At 39.5% G+C, this 18,885-nt stretch overlaps 1 protein-coding gene across 4 annotated transcripts in view; it reads right to left on the bottom strand.

The window, feature by feature from the left end:
• Sil1 (SIL1 nucleotide exchange factor) overlaps window positions 1-18,885 on the bottom strand; it is a 318,102-nt gene that overhangs the window by 270,772 nt on the left and 28,445 nt on the right. The window contains exon 3 of one of the 4 annotated variants that reach the window (XM_071612325.1): window positions 15,651-15,727. The exons of the other annotated variants lie outside the window; for them this stretch is intronic. The gene's annotated coding sequence lies outside the window, so the exon portion shown is untranslated. The remainder of the gene's footprint in view (window positions 1-15,650; window positions 15,728-18,885) is intronic. 4 annotated transcript variants of the gene reach the window in all.

The following is an 18,885-nucleotide window of genomic DNA, read 5'->3' as shown; positions in this document are numbered from 1 at the left end:
GTGATCTTGACATATCATACATTTGAATCAGATGGGATATAATTTCTCATTTCTCTGAGTACACAGGTTGCAGAATCACATTGGTCTTGCAGTCACATATATACACACAGTAATAATAATGTCTGTTTCATTCTACTATCCTTCCTATCTCCCCAACCCCTCCCCTCCCCTCCCACCACTTATCAGAGAGAGCTTTTCAAGAGAGGATCCTCATCCCAGTAATCCCAGCAACTTGAAAGGCTGAGGCAGAATTGTCAAGTTCAGAGCCAGCCTCAGCAGGTTTGAGGCCAGCCTGGGCAACTTAGAGAGACCCTGCCTCAAAATATCTAAAAAGGGGGTTAGGGTTGTAGCTCAGTGGTAGAGCACTTGCCTAGCATATGTGAGGTGCTGGGTTAGATCCTTACTACCACATAAAAATAAATAAATAGGGCTGGGGCTGTTGCTCAGTGGTAGAGCACTTGTCTAGCATGTGCGAGGCACTGGGTTCGATTCTCAGCACCACATATAAATAAGTAAATAAAATAAAGGTCCATGAACAACTAATACAAATATTTAAAATAAATAAATAAATATTATGTACAACCACAAGAATAGTAAGTTACACTCCATATATTATGTCAAAACATATTCTACTGTCATGTATAACTAAAAAAATATACAAAAATAGCCAGGCATGGTAGCCCACATCTATAATCCCAGAGGCTCAGGAAGCTGAGGCAGGTAGATGTGAGTTCAAGGTCAGCCTCAGCAACTTGCTATGCCCTAAGCAACTCAGTGAGACCACGTCTCTAAATAAAATACAAAAAAGAGCTGGGGCTGGGCACAGTGGCGCATGCCTGTAATCCCAGCAGCTCGGGAGGATGAGGCAGAGGGATCACTAGTTCAATGCCAGCCTCAGCAAAAGTGAGATGCTAAGCAACTCAGTGAGACCCTATCTCTAACTAAACAACAAAATAGAGCTGGGGATGTGGCTTAGTGGCCAAGTGCTCCTTAGTTCAATCCCCAGTTCGCCCCCAAAAAACTTAAATAAATAAAAGAGCTGGGGACATGGCTCAGTGATTAAGTGCCCCGAGTTTAATCCCCGATACCAAAAAAATAAAATAAAAATACAAAAATAAATAAATAAATAGTGCTGGATGCAAAGTGGGGTTTCAAAAGCTCATAGCCTTAATAATAACAATCATTACAGAAAATTTTGAGCAAAATACCAGATAAACAAAACTAATGAGGGCTTTAACCCCTTATTTTCTGTTCTGACAACCAAGCCCCTTCTTGGAGATCAGGTTTCCTAAGCCACAGGTCTGCCCACATGTCTGGACTGTACTCTGGATGGTAAGAGGCACATTTCCATTTAAACCTTAAGTGAAGCTGGCTGGCTCTACATCGGTGCCAGTTGACCAAACACTACAGAGCTCAGCTTCCTGATGACTCAGGTCTGTCTCCAAATTCCTGCTGCCACTCTTGTACCTTTAAGGAGGAGTTTAGGGATAGCAAGAGTAGTCAAAGCCAGTGAAACCAACTAGATTGCTAAGGCCACCCTAAACTGAAATAGCTGGCATCCAGGGAGTAAGGACCCCAAGATTCCCACCTTTACTCTTTCAAAATAATAACTGGATTTCCTGACAGTAGGCATGAAAGGCTTTCTCTATAGTCTGTTCCCAAAGAACACCAGGAACTCTCACACACTCGTCCACACACTACAACCTGTAAATAGGGAGGAATCAGGTTATATTTCCATCCCCCTGCTGTCTCTAGGCTTCCAGAGAATGTCAAGTTCTCTTAGTGGGACTAAAATAGGGAGAAAGGTATGATTTCCAGTCCATAACTCCAAAAGGACTATCTGAAAATCTGTAAAACACCAACCATTATTCTGTGCCACTGTGGATTATAAACACTCAGTATTCACACTCTAAAAACAAGCACCACACAGATATTTTAGCAATAGCCTCAGTTTCCTGAGCATGGTAGGCACCATACTATGGGACAGAATATACAAAAGATGCCATCACTGCCTCAGGAGGCTGAAGTCTGTTCACAATCAGTGAATAAGGTGGTTTGCCACACCTGAGGCTCAGACAGTTCAATTATTAAAAAGAAAGCCCACCTGAGGCATATGCCATGAGAAAACGGATACTGTTCTGGACAACCTGAAACACAAATTACAACTTTGTAAGGATGAAATAGGCAATAATTAAGGTGTTCCTTAAACTTGATTGAGGAGCCCCAGGAAAACAACATTTACTTATAGAAACACTTCATAGCAATAAGAGGATGGCTCACCATGCACAAAACTCACTACTACCATGTTGGCATTGACTATGCCTTCCAGGTAAGTCAGCAACTGAAACATTATATTTTATTTTTAACACGCCTGAGAGCCCAAGACTATTTATAATACCAGATCTTTAAAAACTTGAAAGGGAGATGAATTTTAAAATGTACACATTTACATACGTGGGCAGAAACATAAAAATCAGATGCCTTTCAATACAGCTCAGGGAGCCATAACTCACGGGTTTCACAATCCCACCCAACACCCAGAGAAAACCCAGGCTCCTTCTCCAAGAGATGGTGGGAGGCTGGGTAGGTAGCCAAGAAACAAAGAAACCTAAACTCAGCACTTGGCAGGACAATTAAGGAGCAGAGGATTTTAAATGCATTGTTTCTGACTCTAAATACGTCTACATTTATTACCAATTTGGGATCAGAAACTACATTTAGTTCTGCCATGACCACGCACTAAAAATATTAAGCAGAGTATTGCCTAGGAAACAGCAGTCCTCCCTAGGAAACAGCAGCCCCATTTCAGAGCCCCTCTGCCATGGTTTCAGGATTTCTCATTCTGGACTTATACTGAGAGCTCAGTAATGGGCAGAACTGCCTCTATCCTGCAAAGATCTCCTTCTCATTTCAGAAGGCAATAACAGGAACCAGTACCAGGGACTACACAACCTTCTCATCCTGCTCAGAGCTGTCTTTGGTGATCAGTGAAGTTCATAAACCTGCAACAACTAGAATCCATGTGACTGGGAACTCCACAAAGGAAAAGACAACTCTCTACCAAACCCCATTGCTATATCTTGCCCAGCATTATGTCTGGTACTCAAAAAAAAAAATCTATTGATGAGGGGCTGGGGTTGTGGCTCAGTGATAGAGCACTTGCCTAGCAAGTGGGAGGCACTGGGTTCGATCCTCAGTACCACATAAAAATAAATAAATAAAACAAAGGTATTTTTAAAAATCTGCTGATTAAATAAAAGCAATATTTTTAAAAAAGTCATTGAAAACAGCACAATAGGGAATGATACTACCATGAAAATAGGTTTAAGAAAATTTGACTGTGGGGGGCTGGGTTTGTGGCTCAGTGGCAGAGTGCTTGCCTCATGCGGGTGAGACACTGGGTTTGATCCTTAGCACCACATTAAATAAATAAACAAACAAATAAATAAATAAAATGAAGGTGTTGTGTCATCTATTACTAAAAATAAAAAGTCTTTAAAAAATTTGACCATGGTATTACACAAACACAAGTACATAAAATACTGTTGGGTGGAAGAACAAAGTGTAATAATTGGCACACGTGCGCACACGCACACACACACAAATTACTACTTTGAAAAAATATGTGTAGTCACATCTATGATCATTTGTGACCTTAGAATAATGAAAAGCTATGTTAAGTGGAGTCTTTTATCCTGAAATGTTAGATAATTTTTTTTTTCTGCAGTACTTGGGATTGAACACAGAACCTGGTGCATGCAAGGCAAGTGCTCCACCACTGAGCTACATCCCCAGCCCTTAAATTAGGGGGAGGGAGGATGCTGAAGATTGAACCACCCAAGGTCTTACATATGCTAGGTAAGCACTCTACACTACACTACTTTCCCATCCCAAATAAATGTTATTTTCCACACAGAATCCACCCCACTGTCAACAGACCTATTCTGATCCTTTAGATGGCTCTTATTCAACAAGCACAATATCAGACCATCCACCTCATCAGCCCAAGAAAACAAGAGAACACATGGAAAAAGCTAAAGTCTTAAAGTCCAACTTGACAACTTGACCAGTTTGCCAGTAGAGACTCCAGTCTGCATCATTAGTATGGCTGCTTCCCTAGAGAGATAGCCAAGATGGAGGCATCAAAACAAAACAAAACAAAAAAAATACTAAAAAGTTCACCTGGCCCAGCTTCAAAACCAGCGCTCCAAATAAGCAACTCCAGGCCAAGAAGCCCAGGACCTAACCAGCAAAGCCTGTTAAAAAGGATAGCAGTACACCAATTGTTTTCAAACTCTTCCAAAAGCAGAACACATAAGAAGACTTCCTAATTCATTCTACGAGATCAGTATTGCTCTGATACTAAAGCCAGATAAAGACACTACAAGAAAATTACAGGCAAATATTGCTCATGAATATACATGCAAAAAATTACGAACAATATATTAGCAAACCAAATTTAGCAGCATATTAAGAGGATTATACAACATGATCAAGTGGGATTTATCTCAGGAATACAAGGGTGGCTCAACATGAAAATCAACCAATGTAATATGTCACATTAACAGAATGAAGGATGAGGCTGGGGCTATATCTCAGTGGCAGAGCGCTTGCCTAGCACATGTGAGACACTAGGTTTGATCCTTAGCACACGTAAAAATAAACAAAAAAAATAAAGGCATTCTGTCCATCTATAACTACAAAAAAATTAAAAAAAAAACAGAATGAAAGGGAAAAAAACACATGATCATCTCAACTACTAAGGAAAAAGCATTTGACAAAATCTAATACCCTTTCATGACAAGAAACACTAAGTAAAGCAGGAATAGAAGAAAATATCCTCTGCAATGGAGAAAGGATAGCATCTTCAACAAATGGTGCTGGGAAAACTGGAAATCCATATGCAACAAAATGAAGCTGAACCCCTTTCTCTCGCCATGCACAAAAGTTAATTCAAAATGGATCAAGGAGCTAGATATCAAATCAGAGACTCTGCACCTGATAGAAGAAAAAGTTGGCTCCGATGTACACATTGTGGGGTCGGGCTCCAAATTCCTTAATAGGACGCCCATAGCCCAAGAGTTAAATACAAGAATAAACAAATGGGACTTACTTAAACTAAAAAGTTTTTTCTCAGCAAGAGAAACAATAAGAGAGGTAAATAGGGAACCTACATCCTGGGAACAAATTTTTACTCCTCACACTTCAGATAGAGCCCTAATATCCAGAGTATACAAAGAACTCAAAAAATTAAATAAGATAACGAACAACCCTATCAACAAATGGGCCAAGGACCTGAACAGACACTTCTCAGAGGAGGACATACAATCAATCAATAAGTACATGAAAAAATGCTCACCATCTCTAGCAGTCAGAGAAATGCAAATCAAAACCACCCTAAGATACCATCTCACTCCAGTAAGATTGGCAGCCATTATGAAGTCAAGCAACAACAAGTGCTGGCGAGGATGTGGGGAAAAGGGTACACTTGTACATTGCTGGTGGAACTGCAAACTAGTGCGGCCAATATGGAAAGCAGTATGGAGATTCCTAGGAAAGCTGGGAATGGAACCACCATTTGACCCAGCTATCGCCCTTCTCGGTCTATTCCCTGAGGACCTTAAAAGAGCATACTATAGGGATACTGCCACATCAATGATCATAGCAGCACAATTCACAATAGCTAGACTTTGGAATCAACCTAGATGCCCTTCAATAGATGAATGGATTAAAAAACTGTGGCATTTATACACAATGGAGTATTATGCAGCACTAAAAAATGACAAAATCATGGATTTTGCAGGGAAATGGATGGCATTAGAGCAGATTATGCTAAGTGAAGCTAGCCGATCCTTAAAAAACAAATGCCAAATGTCTTCTTTGATATAAAGAGAGCAACTAAGATCAGAACAGGGAAGAAGAGCATGAGGAAAAGATTAACATTAAACAGAGACGAGTGGGGGGAGAGAAAGGGAGAGAGAAGGGAAACTATGGAAATGGAAGGAGACCCTCATTGTTACACAAAATTACATATAAGAGTTTGTGAGGGGAAAGGGGAAAAAAAAACAAGGGAGAGAATTAAACAACAGCAGATGGGGTAGAGAGGGAAGATGAGAGGGAAGGGGAGGGGGGATAGTAGGGGATAGGAAAGGTAGCAGAATACAACAGTCATTAATATGGTATTATGTAAAAATGTGGATGTGTAACCCATGTGATTCTGCAACTTGTATTTGGGGTAAAAAATGGGAGTTCATAACCCACTTGAATCAAATGTATGGAAGATGATATGTCATGAGCTTTGTAATGTTTTGAACAACCAATAAAAAAAAATTGCCATCTAAAAAAAAAAAAGAAGAAAATATCCTCAACATAATAAGAAGCATATATGAAAAACCCATAACTAACATCATAGTCAATGGCAAAAGACTGAAAGCTTTTCCCCATAGATCAGGAACTAGGTAAAGATGTCTACTTTTTTCTATTAAACATAATACTGAAAGTTCTAGCCAGAATAATTAGGCAAGCAAAAATAAAAGGCATCCATGTCAGAAATAAAGAAATAAAACTATCTACATTTGCAGATGACACAGTCTTATATGTAGAAAACCCTGAAAGACTCTTAAAAAATAATAAATAAACTTGCTGGAGCTAATAAATTCAACAAAGTTGCAGAGTGCAAAATCAACACTACTTTATTTATTTACTACTGTATTTCTATACACTAGCAATGAACAATCTGAAAAGGAAATTAAGAAAGCAGTTCTATCTAAAATACCATCAAAAAAGAATAAAATCCTTAGGAATAAATTTAAGGAGGCAAAATAACTATACAATGAAAACTGCTGAAGAAATTAAAGAAGACCTAAATAAATGGAAAGACATTTGGGGTTCATGGATTAAAAGATTTAGTACTGATAAAATAACAATACTACCAAAAGCAATACATTGATTCAATGCAATTCCTATCAAATTCCCAGGGCACTTTTTACAGAAACAGAAAAACGCATACTAAAATTAATATGGCGTTTCAAAGGACCCTAATTACTCAAAACAGTCTTGAAAAAGAACAAAATGGCATCAGGGGCAAAGTTGGAGAATTTGAAAGTCCAATTTCAAAATTTACCACAAAGAGTTAGTATCGAAATGAGGAAAAACCAAAGAAATAGAACTGAGAGAACAGATTTAAACCCTCACATTTACAGTCAGTTGATTTTTAGCAAGGGTGCTATTAACTAAAAATGAATCAAGATCTAAACTAAAAAGCTAATACAGTAAAATTCTTAGAAGAAAACATAAGGGAAAAACTTCATAACCTTTATTTGGCAATGGTTTCTTGATATGACACCAAAATCACAGGTGTTAAAAGAAAAAAAAATGATAAACTGAATTTCAACAAAATTAAAAAGTTTGTGCAGAGGACATTATTAAAAGAATGGTAAGACAAATAGGAGAATGGGAGAAAATGTTTGCTGATCACATATCTGATAAGGGTATAGTACCAATAATATATAAACAACTCCTACAACTAACAACAAAAAGACAAACCCAATTTTAAAATGGTCAAAGGACTTACATAGACATTTCTCCAAAAACATAAATGGCCAGTAAGCACATGCAAAGATGCTCAATATCATTAGTCATTAAAGAAATCAAATCAAAGCCACTTCAAATCTACTAGGCATGGTTATAGAAAAGAAAAATAACAGGTGTTTGGAGAAGATGTAGAGACACTGGAACCCTCATACATGCACTAGTGGGAATGTAAAATGGTAAAGCTGCTGTGAAAAAGTTTAGTGGTTCATTAAAATGATAAGCAGACTGGGGAATGATGTTGGCCAAATTATATTTTATATTGTGTTCAGGAACAACTACATAACAACAAATCCCACCATTATTTACAACTATAATGCACCAATAAAAATTATGGGAAAAAAAGTTAAGTATAAAATTGCCACATCTACTTTTCAAGATAGATATCCAAAAATCTGAAAACAATGAATCAAACAAATTCTGTTTTGAATGTTCATAGCAGCATTATTCAAAATATTCAAAAGGTAAAAATGCTCAAATATTCATTGACAAATAGATTTTTACAAAATGTAGTACATATGTACAACAAAATATTACTCAGCCACCCAAAAAAAATGAAGGTCTGATATGTACTACAACATGGATGATCCTTGAAAACATTTGCTAAGAAAAATAAGCCAAACACAAACAAAACAAATATTCTATAATTCTATTTATATGAACTATCTAGAATAGGCAAATTCATAGAGACAGAAAGATCACCAACAGCTGCTGGGGAGGAAATAGGTAATAAAAGTTATGCTTAGTGGGTACTGAGTTTCTGTTTGAGATGATAAAACGTTTTACAAGCATATAATGATGAGGACTGCACAATACTGTGAATATAATTAATACCACTTAATTGTATACTTAAAAATAGTCATAATGACAGATTTTATGCTTATATAATTTACCACATTAAAAATGTTGGTAATTGCTAAAACTGGATATTTGGTACATAGATACACTGTGTTGTTCTCACTTCTAAAATTTTAAGAAACAAAAATTATATTTTCTATAGTTTTTTCAGATACTCTTTGTCAAAGTCAAGAAATCCCCTTCTTTTTCTAAACTGCCAGGAAGTTTTATCATGAATGGGTATTTAATTTTTTATCAAGTGTGCTTTCTATAGCTTCTAAGATGATCATACAGTTTTACCTTTAACTTACTAATGTGGCAAATTTTATATTTATATCTTCTGTGAAATCATCCTTCAATTCTTGGGATAAGGCCAACGTGGTAAGATGGACACTTTTATATCCTTACAGATTTTATTTGCCATATTTTATAATTCCTCTGTATACTCCCATAATTCTCTGTGCAGCTATCATGAGATCCATCAAATTGTATTGTAAATATAAACTCCCTGAGGGCATGGACTCCTTCCTCATCCACTGTTCTATCCCTAGCTAGTGCAGATCTAACACACAGCAAGCATTCCATAAAAGCATGGCCAATGAACAAATAAATAAATGAATACCAACATGAACAAGCAAGCAGATGAACACCTTAATCCAAAATAGTGACATCTGCCCAGGCAGACATATAAAGCTGCTTTTTCTAAGCAGAAGACATTCCACAGAGGTGTTTACAATCTATAGACTACTGAGTTTGAAACTCTGTAACGTGAACTCTAACCCTAGACTCTCATCCCCACCATTGTGCCTCATTACCCAATCAACAACATTCCACAGGTTAGAGCCTGCTTTCACCTAAGAAGATGCAGCCCTCAGATCACTAATGCTTAGGTCCTGTGCTGGAGTTTCGGGGGAAGGTGACATTAGTTTCAAACTTTAAGTGTTCCTCTCAATCTCCCAAGTTTATTCCCAACCATCGAAACAGCCTCATCCCAACCCTGATTGGCACAGCAAGAGCCTATTCCATTAACAATTCACTGCATCAGCAGTACAGAGGAGGAGAGCAATCAGCAAGGGAAACAGCTGAATTATTTCAGCAGCTGTAAATTATGTGTTCTCTCTTCCTCTCCTCCAAGTCCATGTTCAACTGTGCCCCACGCCTCCACACTGAACTTGCATTTATCAAGTATCTATGTCAACTGCAGTAACCAAACTTGAGTTCAAGAAGCAATATTAAAAAGCACTAATTAACTGATATTTAAATAACCATGTTTAATGTCAACAAATCATACTTTAACTTTAAACATCTCTTAGACTATTAGTTGCTTAATTAAATTCCTTAGACTCTTGGACACTGGCACAGAGCACACTACCCTATAGAGCTTTTCCCAGGCCATGGCCTTGGCAGAATGTAGAAGAGGAGCAGCCCATATCCCTGGGGAAATGCCAAGAGAGCCCTGATTTTCTTCTAGAGCCTCCTAATGAGGTGGTTTCTCTTCATGGTTTCTGCTGGTCCTCATAGGGCAGCAAGAACATGACAAATAAACACATTCTGAGCTTGTAAAAATGCCAAACCAGGATACAGTTTATTTTTTAAAGTGCATTTTATAAAGGGGTGCTCATAAACCTAAGAGAGTTACTTTTCCCATCTGGCATCTGTTCTTAAGAGTGGTACATCACGAAACATTCAGGCATGTGTACAAAAGGTACACAAGAGGATTTGTGACAGCAGGTTGAGTCAGGGGGCCCTGCAAGATGCCACCAATCAAATCCCAGCCTGCCAGGATTCATCAGCCTGCAACTGACAGGGGTACAGCTCAGTCAACAGCAGCATCCTAGACTGGAACATGCAAAGGGACTCTGGGTTCCAATGAGTGAGCTGGTGATGGGAATGTCAGCAGGACCCCGGAAGTCTCTCCTGCCACAATAGTCTCCATGGGGACAGCTTGCCAGCCAGACTTCTCATCCAACCAGATTTGCTAAAAGGGAATGGCATGCCAGCTACCTGCTCATCTAACATATCCGGAAACAGTTTGTCTCACTAACTGCTTCCAGGCAGAGCATGTCTGGCCAAGGATCATGAAGCATTTGGAGCCTAGATTTTGGGCAGCCGTTTCCCTGAACCCAATTCTAGTGGGTCATGAGTACAATATCATTTTAAGAGCAACAAGGGTATGAGAAATGTCAAGTGGACCTTTGCCTGATTCTTACAGCAGAGACCCCAGCTCATTCTACTTTCCTTACAGGATAATCACTCTGTTGGCCTTACTTTTTGTGTCCATCACTCAGCTCCTCCCTAAATCTTCCTCTATTTTACCTAAAGGCTTGCTCTTCCAAAAAGAAGGAGACTCTTTCCAATTATCCATTCCCTCTCTCACTGCTCAGGGATTCCTCTTGTGGCAGCTCTCCTTAAAACAGCCACTGCAGCCCCTGGTGATGCCAGCAGAAAACACTGGGTAGAGAAAACTTGGTTAAAACTGCAGATTCTTACCCTGAAAAGCAAACACTCCCACAAACAATCAGACATGAGCCCCAGCTTCAGAAGAGCCAGATGTTTGGGTTGTAGCTCACAGAAATGTGGAGAGCATCCAAAAAAAAAAGGAGAATACCATGAATACACAGCTTAGACATGCTGTTCACTTACTACCTGCCATTCCACACCCACGCCAAAGCCATTTCAACCGCAGATGAACAGTTAACAGTCATGCCAATCCAGAAAAAAATATTTTTGCAAAGACCCTGTATACCTTCCCATATAAGAGACCTATCAAAAGAGCAAAACTCGGGCTGGGGATGTGGCTCAAGCGGTACCGAGCTCGCCTGGCATGCGTGCGGCCCGGGTTCGATCCTCAGCACCACATACAGACAAAGATGTTGTGTCCGCCAAATACTAAAAAATAAATATTAAAATTTAAAAAAAAAAAAGAGCAAAACTCAGTGCACTGTGAAAAAAATTAAGAAATCTGTACTGCCTACTAGGAAACAAACATCCAGTCACCATCCCAACACATCCAGATGATGATATATCCTTTCACACATATTTGTTGAAACATGCTGTATCTCAGATATGTGCCAGGTGCCTGGGATGTGATGAATAAATAAATAGGGGTTTTGTCCTCCAGGAGCTTCTAGGAGGGCAATGGAGACAGATGAGCAAATCAGCAGTTATATAGCAAATATTGAGCTAAAGAGCCCTGTCAGTGGGCTAGGAATGTGATTCAATGATAGAGGACTTGCCTTATATGCATGAGGTCCTGGGTTCAATTCCCAGTAGTAGGGGGGAAAAAAATCCCTGTCAGAGATACCCCTGAGGCAGAAGAGAACAAGATGATTCCTTTAGGGGATTGGGGTCAGGGAAGACTTCCTGGAAAAGGTAAGCTTTGAAGAGTAAAAGGAGAAATTAGCTAAACAAAGACCCTGAGAAAGGCATCCCAGCCAGAGACCAGAGTGCTTTTTGAAGGCCTGGAGGCGTGAAACTATGAACATGCACTTATTGGAACAAATATATGCTAGAGCAAAGGATTTATAGGCAGTAACCTCATGATAGAACCCTCTTTGACAGACAGTTTAGCTAGGTTTCAAACATATAGTTCACTGTACTTTCTTAGCAAATCTCTCTTCTTTTCAGAACTACATTATGGTGAAGGAGAGATGAGAAAGGAGAAAAAAGAAGACTGCTATAATATAAGCCTGCTATCAGGAGAAGTCAGTCACAATAATTTGGGAATTCTTATGCAGTTCAGTGGTTTGTTTGTTCTGCAAACTCTCCATTTCTAGTTCCCTTAACAGAAGGATCCAGTAAACAGAATCTAGAGTGGACTGTATTACTAACCAACAATGGCCCACCTTGGTGGATCATTTGAACAGGAAAGCAGCTTGAGATTCAAAACACAGTCTTTAAGCCATCTTTCCCTGAAGGCTATTCCTGCTATATTCTCTTCTTGTATATACACTCAACAAGTCCAAAGGTGAGCCCTTGCTCCACATGCCTGATCTTCCACTAGAGCTGCCTAGCTTTCTTGTACAAGCCAGAAACCCAAGAGTTCTTAATATCCCTCTTCTTTCTTCCCCAATTTCCAGTCTATCCACTCCTATACATCATCAATTTTGTATACTAAATATCTCCCTTCCCCAGTGAGCCTGCTCACAGGCCCAAATTGCTCCAATCACCCTCACCCTCCAGGGGAGAGAAGTCCCCACAGACATTCAGTGAAGCCAAACCCAAGCAAAGCAGTGCAATGAGGAGGCAGAAGGCTCACGGCTTTAATGGATCTCTTATTTGCTTAGCCCAGAGTTTCTGGAATACCCACCACCATCCAGTCACCGAAGCACTTGTGAATGGCTCTCAATAAAAGTTACTTTTTTCTTCTGATGAAGAGAGGCACTTGGGCAGCTCATTCAACAGCAGCAGAAGCTAGAAAGTGGGCTACAGGGAAGGTTTGGTACCAGCATGAATCCTCTAGAAATGCCAGTACCTTGGGAGCCCAGAGCCTGAAGCCAACCTATAATTATAAAATCAAATTCCAGACAAGGCAATCATGGTTCCCAACAACTGCACCCCTCCCTGCCCTGGAAGAAAAACTACAAGTATAACCATTGAGCTTAAAAGTCTTCATCCCTATTCCCTCCGCCACCCTCCTCCACAGAAAATCTTAACTAAGCTTCTCTAGAAATCTTCACCATAATTGATTTTAGGACTATCAGCAAAAGAGTGTCTACAAAAGAGCTCAATGTAGGTAAACTTCCTATTTTCCTGTTGCTCTGTTTTTTGGCCACTGATCTGGAAGAAATCAGCACTCCAGGTGCTGGGCACCCCTTTACCTGTTTTTCACAAACATTTTTCCAGTATAGTAGTTTGTAGAAGTGTGTTTGCAAATGCAAAATGTGATTTAAAAAAAAAAAAAAAAAAAAAGACAAATCCTTTAACAAGGCTTCTGGCCTTGAGCTGGAGCTTCACAGAGATATCTACATTTCTAAGATAAGAGAAGTTACCAATTGGGCTCCATGGTAACAGCCGGCAGGGGGAGGAAAGAAAGGGGAGAGGAAGCTTTACCCTTCTCAGGTGTTGTCCTTGAAGGGTTAACTTGCCCCAAACAGTGAAGTAAAGCCTGCTTTTGTGTGAACTTCTGCAGTCATGTGAACTTCTGAGCCCCTCCCCTTACATGCTGGGTATAAAATTCTGAAACTACCTGAACTCAGGGTTCAGGGGATTAATTGATTATAGTGAAAGCTGTGCCCTCTGAACCTGGCTACAGCTCCTGCTATCTTTGGTGCCTTGCCTCATCTGTCCCCTACAACACTCCCTTATCATAATAAAATTCATTTGGTAGAAACATTTGTGCCACAAAAGCCGATGAAAGAAGGCAATTTTTAGGAGGATGTTGCTGGTGCTGACAGTACCTTGGAACTCTTACTTTTCAAAAATAAAACGACAAAATAGGAATTGAAGAGGAAAGAAAGGTTTGACTATGCCTCCCAGCCTCAACTCAACAGAAACCTTCCCTTCACCCCATTGCCTACAGTTGTCCCTCATAACAGCTCAGAAGGAATAATGAACAAGTGTACAAAGAAATTAACAAATAGCAGACTGAGGAACTCCAGGGAGGGTCAACAGGAAAGAAAGAAGGTCCTGCTCAAAAACCACTGTTTTCATTTATTCAGACATCTCCAAGCACCTACTATGTACTATGTACTTGTGCAAAGTGCTGGGAACACACAGGTGTGCATAAACTGTGAAAGAGAAGAAAGAGGGGCGGTGGGAAGAGCCCTCTCCTACATCTCCCTGGCATGGCACCTTTCCAAATGCTACTCTAACAGTCCTATTTACCTGACATTAAAGCCATACTTAACAGAACACATGCAAATAAAAAACTTCACTTTTTAAACTGTATCCAGTACTTTGGGGCCTTGTGGTTTCTTTTCTAAGGAAATACCCGTCATTCATCTCCTTGATTAAAAATTGATTTAATTTGGCTTTCATTAGGTAGGTACAAGGGGAAAACATACTGATTCACAGAGATAACTCGCCCAGAACTGAGATGAGCTCTGGCGACTGCACAGTTGGGTCCCAACCCATTGCCGATGAAAGAAAATTAAAAAGCTCACAATGCGGAGCTTAAGCTCCAGCCAAAAGGAATTATCTTCCCACAAGCGTCTCTGCCGGTTTTTTGGTAAATGAAAAAAAAAAAAAAACTTTTAAAAGGGAAGGAAAGGAAACCCCAAGGATATTTAACATAAAACTTGGAATTTTTATATTTTCAAATTCCCTTGCAGGGAGAAAAGGCAAAGAGGTCTTTATTTCTCAGCCCAACTTTTCAAAAGTTTTCCTATTGATATGACATTATCATAAAAATTTTCAATTTGTAGAGGGCATGGAGCAGAGGAAGGTGCAGTGGTTGAGGAATTTTAAGCTGCTGTGCTGAGCTGCCAAAAAGGTGGGAGGAGAGGCAGTCCTGAAGCCGCATGCTCAGCAATGTTGCCTTGGGCTGTGAGTCTGAGATCAAACAGCAGGTGCTCAGGCTGCACTCTCCCACATGTCAGACTGGTGATTTGGAGCAAATGGGCAGACTTCACCACAATGTCAAAGGATTCTGGGGTACAACATCAGCAAATTACAAGTACATACCATGACTAAATGTTAGAGAGATTAATCTATAGCCAGAGCGTGAGTCTGACCCTGTCCTCCCCTGCTAGAAACCATTCGATGTTTTTCTAGGACCCTCAGGATAGACGCCAGATTCTACACCCAAACCCTCCACTCTCCATCCCTGATCAATGACTGTAGCTTCATCTCTTTCCTCACCCTGTCTACAGTTGTCTTTATAAAATTTTTTTCCTACTGCTCTAAGTCATTTTGTCTCCCACTCCATGCTTTTGCATGTGTCATTCCCTCTGCATGAACACCATTTCCCAAACTCTTTATCCGACAAATTCCTACTCATACTAAAGGACTCAGTTTAAGAGATACTTTTAGGAGGCTTTCCCCAATCCTTTCCACTAGAGCAGACTTAGTGCTGCCAGAGAACCCATCTTTCCCTTATCAAAGCACTTACTTTACTTTCTTAGATAGCCTGTCCTTCTCCCTGCTAGACCATAAGCATCATACGGATGGGGACCACATACACATTCTGCATTTACACAGAACATACCCAAAAGTCCTGACTAGCTTGACACTTGACACAGAACAGATGTTTAATAAATTCTGAGCTGGGCATCATAACATACCTCTATTCCAGTGACTCAAAAGGCTGAGGCAAGAAGGATCACAAGCTCAAGGCCAGCTTCCAAAACTTAGTGAGACCCTGTCTCAAAATAAAAAATAAAAAGGGCTGGAAGTGTAGCTCAGGGACAGAGCACCCCCGAATTCAATCCCTAGAACTACAATAAAGAAATAAATAAAATTATTGAGGGATGGTTTAGAGTCTGTTTAGGCTTACTTCTCAGTTCTAGATTCACTTCCCAAAGTCAGTTATATACTCGCTGCCATCATCCCCATCACCACTCCAGCCCCAACCCCTCACATTTCACAGTTTTTACTGGATAGCTTGCATAGGCCTTAACCTTATGCATGTTCATCAGTAACCCATTGCAGCATTTTCTGCTATATGATGGACAATGTTCAGTAACTAAGATACACAGGTGACTGAGGCCCCTCTCCTTCCTTCTAGTAGACAAAAAGGTTATTTAAACAAATAACCACCATGAAGTATGACAGGTTTCATAATGAAAAGACATATGGGCGAGCTGGGGCAGATAAAGAAGCCTCAGAATTATGCCTATCTTCCCAGTGCTCTTCTTCCCCTACTATCCCAAGTTTACTACACTCTGTCCCTCATTCTTACTGACAGACAAATCTTTCTAGTGCTCTTCCCATGGGTACCCAGGGGAAGCCCAGATCACATTTCTCCAAGCTAGACTCTCATTCTGTTCCAGATTAATTAAAATCCTTTCTGCCTTCTGCTTTCTCACCTTCTTCAGGTCCACCCCCTGCACACACAGGCATCTCACTCACATACATCCCTGCCTCTGCCCTACCCTGAGCCAACTCGTCCAAACTATTGTTTTCTATCTCCTCCCTCAACTGTCTTGAATGATCAACTGGCATTTATAAGACATCTGCATTTACACAGAACATATGTAATAGTCCCCATCTACAGCAAAGAAGGAACTCACAGGATCAAAATATCAGAAAAATTAAATGCAAAATAAACCATTATCAACATAGCTTTTTCCTCTACTGTTTTCTCTTACAGATCAAAGTGCTAAGGCATCATGGCTCCAAAGAGAATATTCCTAATTCTGTTATATTTTCAAAAAGGTTATAGCACCTCTTATTCACTAGTGGCCAGGCACTAGTCTGCCCCTTTGGTATCTCTGAGGGTAAAGGTCATTCTATCCAGTCACACATTCACTTAATCAACTGTACTGAATATCTTTGTAAGCCAAGAACCATGTTCTTTCAATGCTGAACATATTGTTCCATATATAAGCATATTAGATTAAAGTCTATGACTGAATAAATCACTGGTAATAAGAAAACCAGATGAGCCTCTCCTTGCTCCAATCTCAAGAATATTCCAGGGCAAAATATATTCTTTAATGTAGCCTGAAATCAAGAGCCAAGAGCCACCACCACCACACCTCTTATTCATGTAAGCCAAGACCAGGGGAGAGAGACCTTACCCAGCTAAGGAGATGCTGACACAGCCCTTTTACCAACATGCCAAGGGAGCCAGAGAAACCAGTGTTGTAAAACATCCTTTAATCTAATGACGTCTTTTGTTAGTGTAGATTAAGAGGAAAAAATTTCTCAAGAAACCAGAAATAAATGGAAGGGAAGAACAGAAATTAATGAACATAGTAATTATCCCCCGAAGTTGCAAATCAGAACAATTCTTCACTTGAAGACAAGTATGAAAAACAAGATTAAAATGCTTCAGGGATGTATTTGTGAAACAGCAGGTAATAGAACAGATAAAATGCATTTACAGTACCTCGCTGGGGACACATACATTTTGGCTAATAGCTATCAGATACTAAATACCACTGTAAAAATAATATTCTTTCCTCCTTCATTATGAAGTTACAATTAGCCATAAGAAGCAGCAACACAGCAAACTATTTTGAATGATAACTGGGAATAATTCCAGATTCTAAGCTTACTCCTAAGTGTCTAGGCACAAGGGGAATATAGTCAGTTGTACCCCATGTTTTAGTCTGTTCGAGGTGCCCCAAGAATATTCCATAGATTGGTGGCTTAAACAACAGAAATTTATTTTCTCACAATTCTGGAGGCTAGAAGTCCAAGATCAAGGTTCCAGCCATACTCCAGTTACTGGTAAGAGCTCTCATTCTGGCTTACAGACAGGTGCCTTCTCACAATATCCTAATATGGCTTTTCCTCAACATGTAAACAGAGAAAGAGCTCTCTGGTACCTCTTCTTAAAGGGACACTAACCCTATGGGATCAAGGTCCTACCCTTACAACCTCATCTAACCTTTATTACTTCCTTATTCCAAATACAGCCATAACTAGGGTTAGGACCACACATATAAATTTTGAGAGGACAGAAACATTCAATCCACAACATCCCCTGAAGGAAGAGACATGTTCCCAAAGAGCAGCTCACACACTGCAAAAGGTAAAGATAGAAATAGGTAAGAGGGTGACCTTAGGGATATTTGCTGACCATAGTGGGGGACAGGTAATCGTAAAACATTCAGAGCAAAGGGGGCCCAGGTGGATATAAGAGAGAACTATTCCAATACAAAGAAACCCATTAAGGAACATTTCTCAGATGATGGCCAAGTAATAACCATAATATTCTCTCTCTCTCTCTCATATATATATATATATATACACACACACACACACACACACACACACACACATATACACACATACATACATATAGGATACCTAATGATAGTAACTACATACCTGGAATTTCACTAAGTGTTTACCATGCAAGATTTCACTTGATTCTCATAATGATTCAGTATGGAAGATAATTACTATAATTACTATTTTTATTTTACAAATAAGAAAGTAAGTTCAAGTTGGTAAGAGTCATTTGTCCAAGGTCACCCAATGTGGTAAGTTCTAACTTTTAGAAGATGTAAAATTACCTTATAAAGGTAAAAGGGCCTTTGCAGATTTGATTAAGTTATGGATCTTTTTTATTAAGTATTGATTTTTTTTTAGTTGGACACAATACTTTTATTTTGTTTACTTATTTTTTTATGTGGTGCTGAGAATCGAACCCAGGGTTTCGCATGTGCTAGGCAAGCACGCTACAACTGAGCTATAACCCCAGCTCCTAAGTTATGGATCTTAAAATTATTATATTGGGTTATCCAAGTATTTAGCTCCTAAATACAATACAAATGTCCTTATAAGAAAGAGGCAGAGTAAGATTTGACATAGACACAGAGAAAGGTAATAATGAAGGCAAAGCAA

The sequence above is a fragment of the Marmota flaviventris genome, chromosome 5, assembly GCF_047511675.1.
Source record: "Marmota flaviventris isolate mMarFla1 chromosome 5, mMarFla1.hap1, whole genome shotgun sequence".
In the NCBI taxonomy this organism is placed as follows: domain Eukaryota; kingdom Metazoa; phylum Chordata; class Mammalia; order Rodentia; family Sciuridae; genus Marmota; species Marmota flaviventris.
The sequence above is the reverse complement of the archived record's forward strand: the minus strand, read 5'-3'. Positions and strand labels throughout refer to the sequence as shown.